Source organism: Bubalus kerabau, chromosome 11 (genome assembly GCF_029407905.1).
Source record: "Bubalus kerabau isolate K-KA32 ecotype Philippines breed swamp buffalo chromosome 11, PCC_UOA_SB_1v2, whole genome shotgun sequence".
In the NCBI taxonomy this organism is placed as follows: Eukaryota; Metazoa; Chordata; class Mammalia; order Artiodactyla; family Bovidae; genus Bubalus; species Bubalus kerabau.
Window position 1 is genome coordinate 84,622,727 of NC_073634.1, and position 18,711 is coordinate 84,641,437.

The following is an 18,711-nucleotide window of genomic DNA, read 5'->3' on the forward strand; positions in this document are numbered from 1 at the left end:
CCATCGTCTTTATTTCCTCTGAGGACCCGGGACTCATCATCACCCAGATTCACCCTTGAATCACATGCTTTCAGCCCCTTCCTGAAGGTCCTCCTCTGTGTAAAGCAGAAGCATTCGAGCCGGAAAAAGGAACTATAAACACACATGTGATTCCATTTTGTTCCGTAGTAAAGCCTCCCTAGTAGAATAATCAAAACAGATGGGGAGCCTGCAACTGTCTCACACAAAAGTAAATAAATAAATCCCCGGTGGTGACTCTGACCCTATAGTCTAAGCCTTACAACCTCTAAAGAAGCGAGATGATACTGTCAGAATGAGGAATGAAAGCAGAGACAGTTACGTAAAAGAGATTTCAGTACTTTGACTTAAAGTTCAAAAACCCTGCTTCACAGGTGTTTTTCAGATTTGAGATTTTTTTTAAAAATCAAGAGTTGTGATTCCACCTAATTAAAGTGAAGTGAGTTTCAAAGTTTCATGATTAAAAGTTCTATTGATCTGAGGTTAACCCAGCTCTTGTGTTCTGGGCAGTGATCCAAACGCTGGTATGCATGCTAAGTCACTTCAATTGTGTCCGACTCTTTGCAACCCTATGGACTGTAGCCTCCCAGGCTTCTCTATCCATGGGATTCTCCTAGCAAGAGTTCTGGAGAGGGTTGCCATGCCCTCCTCCAGGGGATCTTCCTTGACCCAGAGATAGAACCTATTCTCTTACGTCTCCTGCCTTAGTAGGCAGGTTCATTTACCACTAGCACCACCTGGGAAGTCCTCAGACACAGGAGAGACACTCTGCCCTTTCTGGGGCATGAACCCAGCTGTGTTCACATTTGAAGTACCCGGTGAAGGTGCTCTGATGAGGGAGACCATGCCTGGTCCCAGCCCAGAGGAGGGTGGGAGGAACTGCCGGGGGGCAGGGGACAGGGACAAGGAGCAGGAAACCTGCATGGGAGGCACTTGAACTTTGCATCTTAAATTCAGCAGGGGTTCAGCCAGCTGAGAAGGGGAGGGTGTGGAGGCCCACTTTGTCCCGTGGCTTGCATGAAGGCTCATGGGGGCGAGAGGAGCTAAGCCAGCTTCAGAAACCAAGTGTCGTTTCGTACGGTGGGAAAGAAAGGGCCTTGATGCGAGACCGTTCTCTGTCTCTGCCGAGAACAGTACCAAACATTGTCACATATGATATCACAGGCCAAAAATGCTTAACTTTGTATTTTTTTTTCCCCCAAGAATTTTCAGAGACTGTACTGTGCAGCCTTTCCTCCTAAAACTGACTTTGTCAGAGGCTATGCCTGTCAGACCAGTGGAACATCCTAGAAAGAAAGTCTGCCGGCCTTCAAAGAGGCCCCAGCAGAGTAGAATATGCCCTCTGGCTGCTCCTGGAATGTGTATGCACAGGCATGCACACACACACACACACACACACCCCTCACTTTCTTGCCTACTTCAATTTGTACATGTACTTCCAAGTCCTTGCCATGTGAAATCAGGCTATTCTGATTCTGAAGTTCAACTGTTCATCCAGGACACAGTTCACGCTACTAAATGGACCCATGAGATTTGTCACTGTGTGAGCCCTTTGCTTCTCCAGCCCCAACCCTGACCACTGTTTGGTATCTTCTCCTCCAGCGGCTTCCAGCTTCCTAGACACGTGTTCCCCTTTCTTACTTCTTCATCCCTTACATCATCTACTCTTCCCCAACACCTTCCTATGTCTCTCGTCCTGCTCAGTCTCAACATTTGTTCAACTTCACATTGAACTGTGCTGCCCTGGGCAGGGCTCACGCCTTGTTGAATTAGAAGGCCCCGCCTGGGGTTTCCAGGGTACAGTGGGCTTCCCATGGTGCTGTCTGTGTCTGCTAACCTGCCACCTTCTGTTATGAGCCCCTCTCCTCATGTCCAGGGCTGACTTTCCTATCAGAAGTGGTGCCTGCGTGTGTGCTCAGTCCTGTCCGACTCTTTGTGACCCCGTGGACCATAGCCCTCCAGGATCCTCTGTCCATCGGATTCTCTAGGCAAGAACGCTGGAGTGGGTTGCCATGCCCTCCTCCAGGGGACCTTCCCCACCCAGGGATCAAACCCATGTCCCCTGTGTCTCCTGCATTGCAGGCAGATTCTTTACTGTCTGAGCCACCAGGAAAGCCCATAGGCAAAATACTTAATAGCAGACTCTAAACATGCACTTACACTGTTTTTACTGGGAGACTGGGGATTCTGAAGGCCTTACTGGAAAGAATTTTGTCCATTTCCAAATTTGGAGGTAAATTGTGGCCTATAATAAAACCAGGAAGTAAAAGTTCTCAATCCTAGAATTCTAGACTCGGTAGGCAAGCAAAGCCCTTAAAGAGCATTCTTTGCTCTCCCCACTATATCGATGAGAAAACCAAAGTCCACAGTCAGGGAGTGACAGGTCCCAGCTGTCCTGAAAAGGGATCCCAGCAGTGACAAGCCTGTGAGTGAACAATGGTGTCAGTGCCTCATCCTCCAGCCAAACAATGGGAATAAGGGGAGGGGCCATGCAAATATCCATTCCCCTTTGAAGTCTGAAGCTACTGAGAATTCTTCAGTTGAGGGTAGGGGCAGCTATTGAGTCTAGAGGGCCGTTTCTGATTATTACAGTTGTGAAATCCTATGGAGGAGGTTCGCTTTGTGTTACACTAGGATTCTTTCATGTCCAGTAGTTCTTGGATGAATGCCACCAGAAAAGTCTCGGCCATAACTGCTTGACAATGGACGAATGAGCAGTGTCTGCCAGCTCGGAGTCTTCTGATGAGTCTGTGCAGAAGGAGAGTTATATTTCTCACCTCTGGACAATGCTGGCAAGCGTGAGCAGGATACACAAGGGCTTGGTTTGCTCTGACTTACTCCCAGAGCCCTCTCCTAGGAGGCTCCCCACCCTTGTGAGAACCAGGTTGAAAGCAGCTGCTAAGCAGATATCCCCACCTGTCCACCTTGCTGCCTTTTGGGTCCACCCCTCCCCACACTTCCTGCCACAGTGCCTCAGAGAATTAGCTATTTGAGCTAATTAACTCTCAGCCTGGTTTCAGACCCCAGGAATCTGCTACTGGCTCAGAATTTCTGAGAAGGCCATGATTGCTCTTAATATCTAAATTATAATCAATCAACCTGGAATGTCAGGGTAACCAAGTTTAAGAAGCTGATTCTGTTTGGTGTCCGGAAATCTCTGGTTATTGCATTATTCATTTTAAAATGTATTATTTCATTCATCCAACCAGTTTTGACTGAACCCTTACTTTGTTTCGGGCACTGGAATTAGACATGAAGACATGAAGGTTTTGCCTTTAAGAAACTCTCAGCAAAAGTCACAGAAATAAATTGACTGTGGCAATTGTTGTTGTCAGTGTTAAGACTGAAGAATCTTCAGGATGAGGATCTCATTTCTGACATTATGATAAACTACGTATTTGTTTTTAAAATCTTCAATAAGTAAATGCAGCTAAAATATTAAAAATCATTTTGAGGTGGGTGACTGAGGTAGAAAAAAAAGGAAATCTTCAGAAGCCAGAATACCTTATAAAGAAGCTCAGGTAGACTGAGTCTGACTTTTCAATAGGCCTAATGAAAAGCAGAACAGTATCTTCAAAGCTCTAGGAAGAAAATAACTGTCAGTCTAGAATTCTATATCCACTTCTTCAGGATGAAGTACAATAATTCCAGAAGGCAAGTTGGAGAATAAAGATGGAATAGTAAACAAAGAAAATGCTAAACACATGGGTAGATATAAAAATGTACTGCTTGAAGCAACTATCATATGCGTACTTAGTGCAGTTAAATAAATAAGAAGGAGCTCAAATTTTAGAACAACAGTTGCATACTACTTATAATTGGGATGGTCCGATTTAATGTTATGAAATTCTGGTATTATTTAGAAGTTAAAAATGTTGACTGAGTTTAGAATTTAAGTTAAATGTGGTGAGTAAATATATATGTAAGTGCATGTACAGCTGCTACACCAGTTGAAGAAAATTGAAGTATGAGGGGTGGATATAAATCAATCCAAAAGAAGTCCAAAAAGTTTAAGGAAAAGAACCTGGACACTACAGATGGAACTGAAGGAAGGGCACATTGATACAATCTCCTTTGAATATAATTTTGAATTGCCCAGTGAACTGAAGTATGCATATCCTTTGACACAACACTGCCATTTCTAAATATGTATTTTCAAGACACTTGCAATCTTTAGCAGGAAAAAAATGTCTATGGGTCTTTCTTATAATAACAAAAAATATACTCTATTATCAGGAGAATAGATGCATATAGTGTGATGATTTATATAAGAGAAGAACTAGTGGACTTTACCATATGCATTAACACGGATGAATCTCAGAAATACAATGGTGAGTGGGAAAAGCAAGTCAAAAGAGTATGGTTATCTGATTCAATTTTTATATATTCAAATACAGGCAAAATTATGTAGTTTGTTGTTTAAGTGTACAAACAAATACAGTCAAACTCTACATAAATAAAAAAGATAATTTAAAAATTGAGGAAAGTGGTGACTTCTGGGGAGAAGGAAAAGGAATAGAATTAGGAAAAGGTGCCCAGAAGTTTTCCATAAAGTTTAATCAAGCCAGATGATTGGCATCTGGGTGTTCATTCTCTTTTTCTTCTTCAAAGTGTGTATGTATATCATGTACACTCATTTTCCAGTTGTGAAAAGGTTTTAGAATACTGAAACCAGAAGAATGGGGGGTGGGGGAATGAATATCAAGAATGCCAAAGGAGAAGGCCTTGAAAGCTCTCCTTTAAAGCAGTCAAGTGGTGTGTAGATTTCTTGAGGGGTGGGGTGCTGTTTTTGAAGGCTGAGTGGAAGACCCTCAGATGAAGTGGAGGGCAGTGGATATGGGCTCAGAGGCCATTCCAAACACAGACAATGGAAAAGGACAAGTCCCTATGTGTCTGAAACACAGGGAGCCTGGTGGGGGCACGGGGGACTGCTGGGGAAGGTGAGCCTGGAAAATGAGGCAGGCGCAGGGCCTATTTGGAGCCTTGCTCCTGCTCTTGAGTCATGAGCAGGAAGGCATGTAGCAGGCTTGGAATTTCCTCTTGCTGATGGCCTGAGATGTACTGTTTCATGTAGGTGACAGGGATGAGCTTCACTGGAAGTGAAGCACAAGTAGATCTTTATTCTGAGGAGCCCTGCAGCACTCTCCTCCTGCTGGAGGGTAGGATGTGAACCTCCACCCAGAGGGGACGGGAAGAGCCTCCCACATAGGAAGGAGACTCACGTCTCAGTGGACACAGGCTGTCAACACTGCAGCAAAAACAAACATAGGAAACCCTTTCCCCTGTGGTTGGAGAATCATCACCATAATATTAAATCCTTTCACTTGAGTTTTGATTGCTGCTTTCCAGTACAGCATCTAATAAGATTCCTTAAAATTCAGATAGAGAAATCATAGCTAAGAGAGAAATAAATATAGCCCAGGATCACCCACAGTGAGTGTCAGGGCAGAGATTAGAACCCAGGACTCTGAGAAGCTCAAAGAAGAGGGGGTGAACCTCAAAAATGAAAGTCAAGAAATGTTTAGTAGGCAGTAAGGCCAACTATCTCCACACTGAGGTCTCAAGCAGAGACAGTTTCCATTCCGTGGTCACAGGTGCCTGTCAGATGAGATATGAAGTCCACCTTCTGTGATGGAGGAGGAAAGAGAAAACAGTGCATTGAGAAGGGAGGATTGGGAGAGAGTATGCCCTGGCCCAAAGTCTTTCTGCAAACTCCTCCAGTTGGTCAGTCTTGCCAACCCCTGGTCAGCTCTCATCTGATGACTTAGTAATGACTGAATAAATTTCAATATTGATTGCTCCGTCACTCTAATAAGCAAATGAAAATGTAACGCCTGTTTAATTTTATTTTAGACATTCACTTTCATGCATTGAAGAAGGAAATGGCAACCCACTCCAGTGTTCTTTCCTGGAGAACCCCAGGGACGGGGGAGCCTGGTGGGCCCCATCTATGGGGTCTCACAGAGTCAGACACGACTGAAGCGACTTAGCAGCAGCAGCAGTGTAGGAATTATATTTGCTTGTGTCCCAAACTCAGGATATCTTGGGTCAAATTTCCCTCTCTTACTTGGGCCACAGGTGATCTCAGATCCAGGCCGGCTTTGATATTTATGGTTTGTTGATGTTATGAGAAAGCTGGGTATGTGTGCAAAACAGATGCCCCTATGAAGAGCCCTCAAGCCACAGTGAATATCTTTTGTGAGTATTTTTTGGCTTAAAAAAAAAAAAAAGATGCCCCTTACGATGTTGTAGGATGGTATTTGTTATTGCATCATCCCGCCGTGGGTCCTAAGAGGTAACAGAGTCATAATAATGACCCTTGAAACAGAATCTACTCAGAATAAAATCATTGTGAGACCCAGTCAGGAATATGGAAGGAATCCTGGGCTCTGTGTGCAGAAACAGGCTCTCCAAGATAAGTCAACAGAAGAACACAGCTCTCTGTTATCTCAGATGTCTCCAGATCATGTCAGGGAAGAACCTGCTTCTGAAGTTTAAGGAAAACTAACAAAACTTGAAGTTCTACAGGAAAGCTACCTGGATGCTCAGAGAAAGCATTTCCAGTTTTATGAAACACTTACGAGGTGTGAGGCTCACAGCAACGGCGTGGTTTTGTTTTTGATGTCTTGTTTTCCCTGTTCTATGAGGGAAAATGATCAAAAGAAAACAGAAGCTTTGAGAGGGTGAAACAGGAAGTGCTTCCCCAAATCCCTGTACAAGGATGAAGGTGTACCTCTTCCAGCCTCCAATGGGAAAAGCATTTGAGAGTTGAGAGTCAGGGAACAGAAAGCTGCTAAATTCCAAGAAAACTGTTAGCGAGACAGCCTTGGAATACACACAGATTTCAAAGATGGCTGAGAATCTATGCTTTCTACAGACCAAATATTTTCTTCTATAAATTTAATACCTTGCATTATCTTGAAAATCAATTTCATGTTGAAATTATTCTGCAAAAAAAAAAAAAAACATGATGTGAAGCATTCCTATTCTTTTCTTAAAAACATTGTTGGACTTTAGCTGCTTTAAATGCTTTGTTGGTTTTTGCTGTACAGCAAAGTCAATCAGTTATACACATACACATATCCCCTCTTTTTTGGGTTTCCTTCCCATTTAGGTCACCACAGAGCACTGAGTAGAGATCCCTGTGCTATACAGTAAGTTTTTATCTGTTTTATGTGTAGTATCAATATAAAGTGTATATGCCAATTGTGTGTGCATGCTTGCTAAATCGCTTCAGTGTGTCCAACTCTGTGTGACCTGATGGACTGTATGTAGCCCACCAGGCTCCTCTGCTATGGGATTCTCCAGGCAAGAACACTGAAGTGGGTTTCCTTGCCCTCCTCCAGGGATCTTCCCAACTCAGGAGCAACTGAGCAACTAAGCGCAGGTCATAAAGTACATTCCACTCTCCTCTCCCCATTGGTACAAATACTTTGCTCTCTGTACCCTTCCCTATCTCCTGCATTGAGTGCTCTCCTAGGATCCATTTGTTGTATCTCTCGTGCTTTTAAATTATTGAGCAGGATTGCCTTCTCCCTCTTGGCCCCAATTATACTAATCACATGTGGTAACTTAGGCCATTCTTACTTTCATATATAGTTCACCATCTTCCTCTCAGAAACAATTTCAACCTTCTGGATGTTTCTTGTCATCAGCCCAGTAACTCTTTGTACTGATATTTTGGTTTTCCAGCACTTTTTAGCTTTTTCCTCAGCAAGGTTGATATGAAACAATACCCAAACAAGCAAATCCTAGAAAGTCTCTGCTGCTGCTGCTGTCGCTTCAGTCGTGTCTGACTCTGTTGGACCCCATAGACGGCAGCCCCCCAGGCTCCTCCATCCCTGGGATTCTCCAGGCAAGGATACTGGAGTGGGTTGCCATTTCCTTCTTCAATGCATGCATGCATGCTAAGTCGCTTCAGTCGTGTCCGATTCTGTGCGACCCCATGGACAGCAGCCCACCAGGCTCCCCTGTCCACGGAATTCTCCAGGCAAGAGTCCTGGAGTGGATTGCCATTTCCTTCTCCAAGTAAATCTCTAATTCCCAGAAAATGGCATGATTCAGCACAAAAATCTGGGTGCATTTTTCATGATATTCAACTTGTGTGCATTTTTGCATCCTCCAAACTCCAGCTAACAACATTCACTGTTCTCTGCACTCTTGAAAATTTAAACATCATCCTAAATTAGAAGTAACTTTCACTTGGTCACCTAACAAATTAGAAGAACTCTTGACTGTTGCTACACAGTGGTGCTTAGATTATGGGCATTTGACTAGGGAATTTTGAGTCAATATCCTCTGTTCATGTCGGACTTGATTTGAAATGCTCCACTAGGGTTGGTCAGGTTTTTTTGGTTGCTCCTGGTGCCTTTCCTTCTCTATGCCAACTACTCTGTGTCCTCCATTCAGAACAAATGCCACTCATGCACTTGGATCCTCACACACACACACACACACACACACATGTATCACACCTTCTTCCCCCCTTGACCTTGCACTGTCCTTCTCAAACATCAAGCGAAGCATCAGATAGGTGAGGGGGCTTCTTGGTGTCCCTTTTCTGCAGTTAATTGTGTCCCAACATCTTTCTGGCTTTCAGTGCTCCACTGAATTCAACCAATATTTGCTGGAAACTGTACTAAGTGTTGAGAATACAAATTGGAACAAAATATGGCCCCTCCTGCTGGTGGTTCACGGTCTGGTAAGGGAGGCGATTGTATAAATAAATAATTGAGAAGCAAAGTGATCAATGAGAAAACTGAAAGGTTAAATGACTTCTTTGAAGTCACAAAACCCATGACTAAGATGAGAAGACCAGATGACAGGTTCAAGCCAGGGATTTTAGTAAACTCTTACAGAAAGAAAACTGTGAGTTCAATGTCATTATGATAAAGCAAAGGATGACTTAGAGAATACATTTAATTGCCTATACCTGTGATGAACTTGAAATGCTTCAAAGAATACACAGGCGAGGAGGAGAAGGGTGGAGTAGCGAGGAGGAGATAAAAAAATAGAACACTATATATTCTAGCTTTCTATTTTAAGAAGATGAATACCAAACAGTGCTTGCCAATCAGTTTTGCTCCAAGCCTGTGAAGGAGGCTCCAAAATCCTCTGGGTCAGCCTGGCTTCCGGAATCCTACTGGGAAACATGAGCCTCGAAAGGTCAGACGTCGGGCATCCCAGAAACAACAGATCCCGTTGGATTTTCCTGTTCGGGAAAGCAGGTCTTTTCAAAAGACTCAGAAGATGCAGGGGTCAGGCACCAAGAGAGAAACCCTGGACAAAGCCCAAGAGCCAGAAAGAAAATGGAACCTGATGAGAAAGATCAAAGGTGATAAAGTGGAAAAACCCAAGCTCTGAGTTGGTTAGGGTTAGGGTTAGGGTTAGGGTTAGCCTAACCCTATTTTTTGGGGTTAGCCTGTCCTAACCCTATGACCGCCATCTGCTAATGGACAGCCTCAGTTGGGTCATTGCACTCCCCAGTCCCTCAGCTATTGGTGCATGACAGAATAATGATGCTTCCCAGGACAACAGCGAGCTGATGCTAATATGAAGGATGTGACGGTCGGGGAAGCTGAAATACTCTGCACACGTAAGGAGTTACTGCAAAGTTACCATAATGTGTCCCATTCATGTGTGACTATGAACCTGTGCAGGTGAGAAGACTGTTTTATCTAACCTCTCAAAGGAACACGGACCTGACGCCAAAGATGGAGGAGGCAGACACAGCAGCTGTCCCAAAGAGGAGACTCCAGAGGAAGGCGCTGAGGCCAGGGCCCCCACTGAGGTCTGGAAAGGAATCAAGGCAGAGGGACTGAAGGTGGTAAGATGTGTGTTTCTCAAGGCATCCACCCAGTCATTTAATCTATAGGCTTTCACAATGGATCTACTCTGTGCCAAGCACTATGCTAGGTGCCAGGCTTCAGAGACCAATAAAACATGGCACCTGTTCTCCAGGAGCCCACCATCTAGGTGGGGATACAGACACTCAGAGAATCAAATACTGGAAGAAGAGCAAGAAAATAATAGTTTGGGATTAACACATATACACTACCATATATGTATAATAGATAATCAACAAGGACCATGCACGCATGCTCAGTTGCTCAGTCGTGTCCAACTCTTTGCAACTCCATGGACTGTTGCCCACTAGGCTCCACTGTCCATGGAATTCTCCAGGCAAGAATACTGGAGTGGGTTGCCATTTCAGGGAACTATACCCAATATCTTTCAATAAACTGTATGGGGAAAGAATCTGAAAAAGAATATATAATCACCATCAGAACCACCTACAGGACTTTTGATCTCTTTCTCCTAGTTTCTGCCTCCACTAATAAGGGACAGTGGGTCTTTTCATTCTCTCTCAGTGAAATTGCAGAAGTGTGAACAGACTCTTCATATACACCTCAGGAGTGCTGGCATGGCAAAAATATTTTGAGAGCCACTGAGCTTAAGTGATTCCCATGTAAAACATCTGCAAATGTATTTCTGTCTGTGCTGTGAATGGTTGTATTTTTATTCACATACAAAATCAAGTAGCGTCATCACCCAAAACAAAAGAGCAGGAAAACTGTACAGTAATACATTGAAAAGCAAAGCATCAAATTCCACACCAGGTTCTGAACACAGGCCATGTTTGTGTTGATGGTGATAAAGGGAGAGCTTCTCAAATGGCTCACTTCCTAATCCCAGCGTCTTTATTCAGTGACAGACCTGCAGTTTCCATGTTGCATTATTGATGCTCTGGAGAGTCGGGGCCTCCATGAGCTGCAAAGAATGGCTCAAGCAGCAAGTAGGTCTGAAATCAAGCTGTGTGCAAAGGCAAGAGCTTTATCCTCTACCTCTGCAGCCTCTATGTCCTCCCCTGCTTTAGTCTCCTCTTCTCACACCAAAACTCTGTGCCCTGAACACACACACACACACTCCCCACACATATGGCTTTAACAACTCTCACCATTTTGGGTCAGTTTCTCCAGCCTCTCCACCACCACAACCACCTGATCTCCTGGCTGAAAGCCAGACCTTATAGTCCTCACACAGCATCCTTCTCCTCTCTTGCTATCCAGAGCAGTATCCCCTCAAACCTGCATCCCCTTCTTCTATGCCCACCTTGCGTTGTGTTCTCCAGAAGGTCTCAGTGGGATAGCTTCTCATCCCCACCCAACCCATCTCCCGTCAGCTGCCACACTAACCTTCCTCAAACACAGACATCTTTTTTAAAATATATATATTTTTATTTAATTGGAGGATAATTTCTTTACAATATTGTGGTGGTTTTTGCCATACACTGACATAAATCACCCATGGATGCACATGTGTCCCCCCAACCTGAACCCCACTCCCACGTCCCTCCCCACCCCATCCCTCTGGGCTGTCCCAGAGCACCAACTTTGAGTGTCCTGCTTCATGCATTGAACTTGCACTGGTCATCTATTTTACATATGGTAATATACATGATTCAGTGCTATTCTCTCAAATCATCCCAACCTCGCCTGCTCCCACAGAGTCCAAATGTCTGTTATTTACATCTGTGTCTCTTTTGTTGCCTTGCATATAGGATCGTCATTACCATTTTTCTAAATTCTATATATATGTGTCAATAGACTGTATTGGTATTTCTCTTTCTGACTTACTTCACTCTGTATAATAGGCTCCAATTTCATCCACCTCATTTGAACTGACTCAAATTCATTCTTTTTAACAGCTGAGTAATATTCCATTGTATATATGTACCACAACTTCCTTATCCATTGGTCTGCAAATGGACATCTAGGTTGCTTTCTTGTCCTAGCTATTGTAAACAGTGCTGCAATGAATGCTGGAGTACACATGTCGTACACATGTCTCTTCCAGTTCTGGTTTCCTCAGTGTGTATGCCCAGCAGTGGGATTGCTGGATCATATGGCAGTCCCATTTCCAGGTTTTTAAGGAATCTCCACACTGTTCTCCATAGTGGCTGTACTAGTTTGCATTCCCACCAACAGTGTAAGAGGGTTCCCTTTTCTCCACATCCTATCCAGCACTTATTGTTTGTAGACTTTTTGATGGCAGCCATTCTGACTGGCATGAGATGATACCTCATTGTGGTTTGGATTTGCATTTCTTTAATAATGAGTGATGTTGAGCATCTTTTCATGCGTTTGTCAGCCATCTGTATGTCTTCTTTGGAGAAATGTCTGTTTAGTTCTTTGATCCATTTTTTGATTGGATTGTTTGTTTTTCTGGTATTGAGCTACATGAGCTGCTTGTATATTTTGGAGATTAATTCTTTGTCAGTTGGTTTGCTTGCTATTATTTTCTCCCATTCTGAAGGCTGCCTTCTCACCTTGCTTATAGTTTCCTTTTTTGTGCAAAAGCTTTTAAGTTTAATTAGGTCCCATTTGCTTATTTTTGTTTTCATTGCCATTACTCTGGGAGGTGGGTCATAGAGGATCTTGGTGTGGTTTATGTCAGAGAGTGTTCTGCCTATGTTTTCCTGTAAGAGTTTTATAGTTTCTGGTCTTACATTTAGGTCTTTAATCCATTTTGAGTTTATTTTTTGTGTATGGTGTTAGAAAGTATTCTAGTTTCACTCTTTTACACAAACAGACATCTTAATGTCCCAATATTTTCTAAAAAGTTCCTGGTTTCATGTGGTCGGATGTCAAATTCCACTGGCTGGCATCCAGATTCTGCCCTATCTGTATCCTTCCATCCACGTTCTAGTTCCACTCCAGAACCAAGAGGCTGTTCCAGGAGATGGTCAGTGTCCTCATGTCTCTCAGCCTCATATCTTGCTTGTTCCCCATGTGGTTCTTTTTTTAATTAATTACTTTTTGAAGACCCTCTGCTGGGTCTTCACTGCTGTGAGGGCTTTTCTCTAGCTGCTGCAAGAGGGGGACATGCTCTAGCTGCAGTGGGCAGGTTTCTCATTGCGGTGGCTTCTCTTGTTGCAGAGTATGGGCTCTAGCATGTGGGTAGTTGCAGCTTTTGGTCTCTAGAGCTCAGGCTCAGGAGTTGCAATGCACAGGCTTAGTTGCTTCTTGGCATGTGGAATCTTCCCAGACCAGGGATCGAACCCATGTCTCCTGCACTGGCAGGAGGATTCTTAACCACTGAGCCACCAGGGAAGCCCCTCCCATGAGGTTCTGAGTTGATGCTGCACAAATTTAGGATGTCCTCCTCCTGGCATCAGAAATACTGTGTTCTATTCTTCCCCCAAGCCTCACATCCTTAAAGCATTGCTCCAGCTCATGGTGAACTCCCCTGCAGTATGAATTCCTGCTGGTTTGCTAAGTGACTGGCATTATTTCCTGGGTTTAGATGTCAATTTTTTAGCAGGAAAATAAATTTCTCAAGGTTAGGAATAATAAATTCTAGGTGTGTCCCACTAAGTCTGGCACATAAAAGACATTTAGCAAATGTTTTTGAATCATGGAATTTTTATGACCACTAGCCTAAAATAGATCTTAAAAATTTTAAATTAAAAAAGGCATACATATTATCCTATAAAATATCTGATTTGGCTATTAAAATTATAACATAATAATTATAACAGATTCAAAATCTTTAGGCCTTAAGACTTATGATCATGAACACTTTATATTAAAAATAAAAGAAGGACCAGAAAGAGATTAATGATTTCCAGAGTTATAATAAAGTATTTATAAGTCTGATGAAGAAGGAGGGTGGGATGATTGTCTACATGTGTTGGTCAGAGAGGATTTCACAGAGGTGGTGATGACCAAACCCTAGAGAGTAGTCTCTGCAAAGGGAACAGAATGTACAGACAATGGGGATCTGAGACAAGACTGCATGTCTGGGAACAGCCAGGCGGCGCAGTGGTAAAGAATCTGCCTGCCAACGCAGGAGACACAGGAGACTGGGATTCAATCCCCAGGTGGGGAAGATCCCCTGGAGAAGGAAATGACAACCAACTCCAGTATTCTTGCCTGGGAAATCCCATGGACAGAGGAGCCTGGTGGGCTATAGTCCACAGGACACCTGCTCATGTCTCTGCTTTGTCCTATTAAGGAGAATCGAAAGGATACACTTATAACCCAAGAGGTTCTTAAGGTATTTCTGCCCAGGTCCAAGGAGACCGCTGCTCACAGCCTTTCCTCTTGCCCACCACACGGGAAGCTGAGCTTTTGCTGCTACGAGCTTTATCCTCACTTGATTTCTTCTCATACCTGTTATTTATTGAGGGTGTGGGAATTTATGTTTAAGAGAAGAGTCCAGAATTTACAACCTGGTCAATCTACCAAGGAAAGGTTAATTGTCTGTGTCTTCAGATAAACATAGTCTTTTTCTTTTGTTTTTAAGATTTTTTTGATGTGGACCATTTTTGACAAGTCTTTATTGAATTTGCTACAGTACTGCTTCTATTTTTATGCTTTGGATTTTTGGCTGCAAGGCATGTGGGAGTTCAGTTCCCCGACCAGGGATCAAACCCACTTCCGCTGCATTGGAAAGTCTTGACCTCCTCCACAGAGGTCCCAAACGCACTATTGTTAAGGTACACAGCTGTGTGTGATAGGTGTGTTTTTCTTACACATTGAGTGACCTCTTTGGGAAATCTGGGACCAGGTGTGGAGCAGAAGATGCAGTTCAGGAAGGAGACTCGTGCAGAGTCCTTGCCACAGATGCCACGCTAGCTGCCCACATCCTGTAGGCTGGCTCTGTGGACTACTTCTCACACAGCAATGATGTCTACCTTGAGCAACTGTACCTCCCTCTCTGGGGGCCCACGCTCCTCTCAGGAGTGTGCTGGTTGTGCATGGAACAGACTGAAGTCTTGAGAAGTTACTACCCCCAGAATCAAGCCTTCACCAGTGAGGAACTAGCATTGGTGGGTGAATGCCTCAAGCATCTTGCTTTCATTGGACAGCCTGGAACCCAAATCCTATCTCAGGGTCTGTTTTGGGGGCAACCTAAGCTGACCCTGTAAACCACACTGAAGACTTCAGATTCCACCTTGTGAAGCTAGGAAAATTAATGAAGTATTTTCATTAGGGGAGTGACATGGTTGCACACACACACACATTTTTAAAATAAATATCATCAAGATGGTGAGAAGAGGATGGACTGTAGAAGCAGAAGAGAAGGAATCCCAGTTAAGGATCTGTGGCCAAAGTTGGGGGCAGGTTCAAGATGGTCACCGTATAAAGCATCAAGTTCCTGACCTTCTCTGGCCCCCAGCCATGGAGTCACAGCTGCTCATCCGAGCCTCCTGGAAGTGATTTATATTTCCAATTTGCTGCCCACTCACTTTTACTGGAACGTCTAATTGCAGAATTACACCCATGTTTTTCGAGGAGAAGATGCTGCCTCCCCACTGACTCATGTTCATTTATTGGATAACTGCTTATCCCTGGGCAGAACAAAATCTATTTTTGCCCTCTTTCCACTATTCTCAAGAATTTATCTTGGGCCTCTCAAGGAGCATGCCATGTGAGGCATCGTGGTTTACTAAGAACATTCATTATCTGGGATTAGAAGCGTTTCTTTCTAGACCTGGCTCTGCTGCTTGTCAGTCTTGGCTGAGCCTCAGTTTCCTCATCAGGAAAATGGGTATGAAAATCCTCACAAAGGCTCTGACATGAATGAGAGGGAGTTGTTCTGCGTGTTCCTTGTAGACGTGACTCTAGTTAAATTGTGACCCCCCGCATCTTCAGCTACCACATCCTCAGCTAAGCAATGAGCCAGTCAAGATTCCTCAGGTCTGGTAGGGGTTCATTCATTAAGAGCTTTCCAAGATCCACAAGACCATACTTGCTCATGTCTGAGTTCCCACCAGTGCCCACCGGGGGTTCAACATGGGTCCACTCTTGTTGAATGTCCTAGACAAGCCTGTCAAGGAGGCTGGTGACAAGCTAAGGCTGACGTCCCACCATGGCTCATGGGAGAGATGAGGTGGGGAGGGAGGTGTCTGTGTGCCCAGCCTGGAACAGCAAAACATCATGAGAGAGCCGTGCTGGGGCATCTGGGAACTAGAGAGGCTGAGGAGTGGCTCTGAAAGGGCTCCTGGGCTCCTGCAATGCACCAGGCCAGTCAAACTAGATGCTCCTATGGAGAAAACACAGAAACAGGCATCTCTGGCCTCTCAGGGACCTGTCCCAGGGAGAGGAGGCATGAACTCACAGATGGGAGAAAGCCAGTGATTCCTGGACTTAGGGGTGTCCAGAGGGAGTTCTGGGATGAGGTAGGATTGAGGGGTGACTTCTGCTTCCTATGCTCTCTCCCATGCCCCGTTTCCTGTGCTCCAGAGTCCAGCTTCCCTCCAAGTAGCTGTCATCTGGGTCCTATTCCTGCCCTCCATCTCAGCTCCCTGTGTCTGGCCCTGGACTATGAACAGAGCCTCCACTCAGCCCAGACCATGCTTCAAACAGCTTGACGCCCAATGCTATACTCAATGGTTACGATAACCCACAAGACTGGCAGGATTACTGCTTACACGATCTCCATTTTACAGCTGATTTAGATGTACAGAGAGATCTGAAAAGCCTGCCCAGGGTTATGCGACTTAGACACGAGGACATTTGGAGTTGGACTCCTGATTCCGTTCCTTATGATGGGATTTTCAAGTTGCTAATAGACTCCACAGTGAGATCAGATCAGATGAAGGCACAAGAGAGCCTGCTGACCTCTGTGTAGATTTCAGGTGGTAAATGAAGCAGCTGGATGCCCCTTGTCAGAGAGGCTGAGAGGGGAGTCCTACTCCAAGAGAACACTGGAAAGCATGATCTCAGAGCCCTGTGGTCTCTGGTCTATGGGCCACTTGAGCTCAGAGATGCCAGCTTAATTTTGTTCATGGGAATCCTGAACTGAGGCTGAGGAGAAGGCAGCATCTGCATCCTAATAATCTGGTGATGCTTTTCTTTGCCAGTTTTACACCCATAAGCCCCCTCATGCAGCTCCAGGACATCCCTGTGTTGATGAAGGATTTGGAGCATTCTTAGCACCCAATCATGGTGCTGGAGAAGACTCCTGAGAGGCCCTTGAACAACAAAAAAATCAAACCAGTCAATCCTAAAGGAAATCAACCCTGAATATTCACTAGAAGGACTGATGCTGAAGCTGAAGCTCCAATACTTTGGTCACCTGATGAGAAGAGCTGACTCATGAGAAATGACCTTGATGCTGGGAAAGATTGAGGGCAAGAAGAAAAGGGGATGACAGAGGATGAAATGGTTAGAGGGCATCATCAACTCAATGGGCATGAGTTTTAGCAAACTCCAGGAGATAGTGAAGGACAGAGAAGCCTGGCATGCTGCAATCCATGGAGTTGCAAAGACTTTAACACAACTAATGGCACCCACTCCAGTCCTCTTGCCTGGAAAATCCCATGGACAGAGAGGCCTGGTGGGCTGCAGTCCATGGGGTCGCAAAGAGTCGGGCACGACTGAACGACTTCACTTTCACTTTTCTGCATTGGAGAAGGAAATGGCAACCCACTCCAGTGTTCTTGCCTGGAGAATCCCAGGGACTGGGGAGCCTGGTGAGCTACCATCTATGGGGTTGCACAGAGTCGGACACGACTGAAGTGACTTAGCAGCAGCAGCAGCACAACTAAGCAGCTGAACAACAACTAGCTGGGATCCCCGAGATGCTATGTTAAGTGACTTATCTAGGGAGCCCACAGCTTTTCCTAGGTGGTGGGAAGGTCACCACCTTCCTCTTCAGAGATTGTTTTCTTTAACAGAGTATTAGCTGAAAAAAAAGAAAAAAGAAAAAAATCACGCACGAACACTCTTAAGAGCACACTTGCTTTGTGGCAGACGGCTTCTATTTCTGTTCCTGAGAACACACGGCATATTCAGCAAGGACAGGAGTGGCAGCAGCCCAGGGAGGGGAGGTGGGCTGTGTTTGCATCAGGAGCAAGTTTCAGGGAGGGGCTTGGAACCCCCCAGCTGCCAGTCATTTCTGATGAGCTGACACTTTACAAATGCTATTTCTTTCTAATTCTGAGAAGCTTGTGTAGCTACACATGTCGCCATGGCAAGCTTAGAGTGTGGGAGGGAGTCTGGTTTTGTTAAAAATAGATCCATAGAGGGTCAGAATTGAAAGGCACTTTTCAGTTTATGATTTCGCAAAGGGTGACCCAGAGAGGGCAAGGCATTTGCCCAAAGACACGTGGGGAGCCCAGGAAACCCCTGGGAAGCATGAACAGGCACTGGCTCTGTCTACAGTGCTCTTCTGCAGGCTCCAGCCTGCTCTCAGTTTTCTTGGTGAAACAAAAGTAAGTGTTTCTGTCGAGGAATCATAACCTTGAAGGCCACATCCTCCCTGTGTCCCTCCTTATGAGATTTCTGACTGCAGACATAAAAAGGAAGTTTATAAAACAAAATTGCCCCTTATTTTCGAAGAGCATGACATCGTCATGTTTGTCTTTGTATAGTCCTCCTCTTCTTTTTCACTTTCTTTTTTTGATTGAAGTATAGTTGATTTCGAATATTATGTTAGTTTCAAGTGTACAGCATAGTGATTCGGTATTTTTCTCAGATAATATTCCTTTGTAGATTATTACAAATATTGAGTAAAATTCCCCACTATACAGTAAACCTTTGTTGTTTATCTATTTTACATACAATAGTTTGTATCTATAGAAGGCAATGGCACCCCACTCCAGTACTCTTGCCTGGAAAATCCCATAGACAGAGGAGCCTGCTAAGCTGCAGTCCATGGGGACTCTGAGAGTCGGACACGACT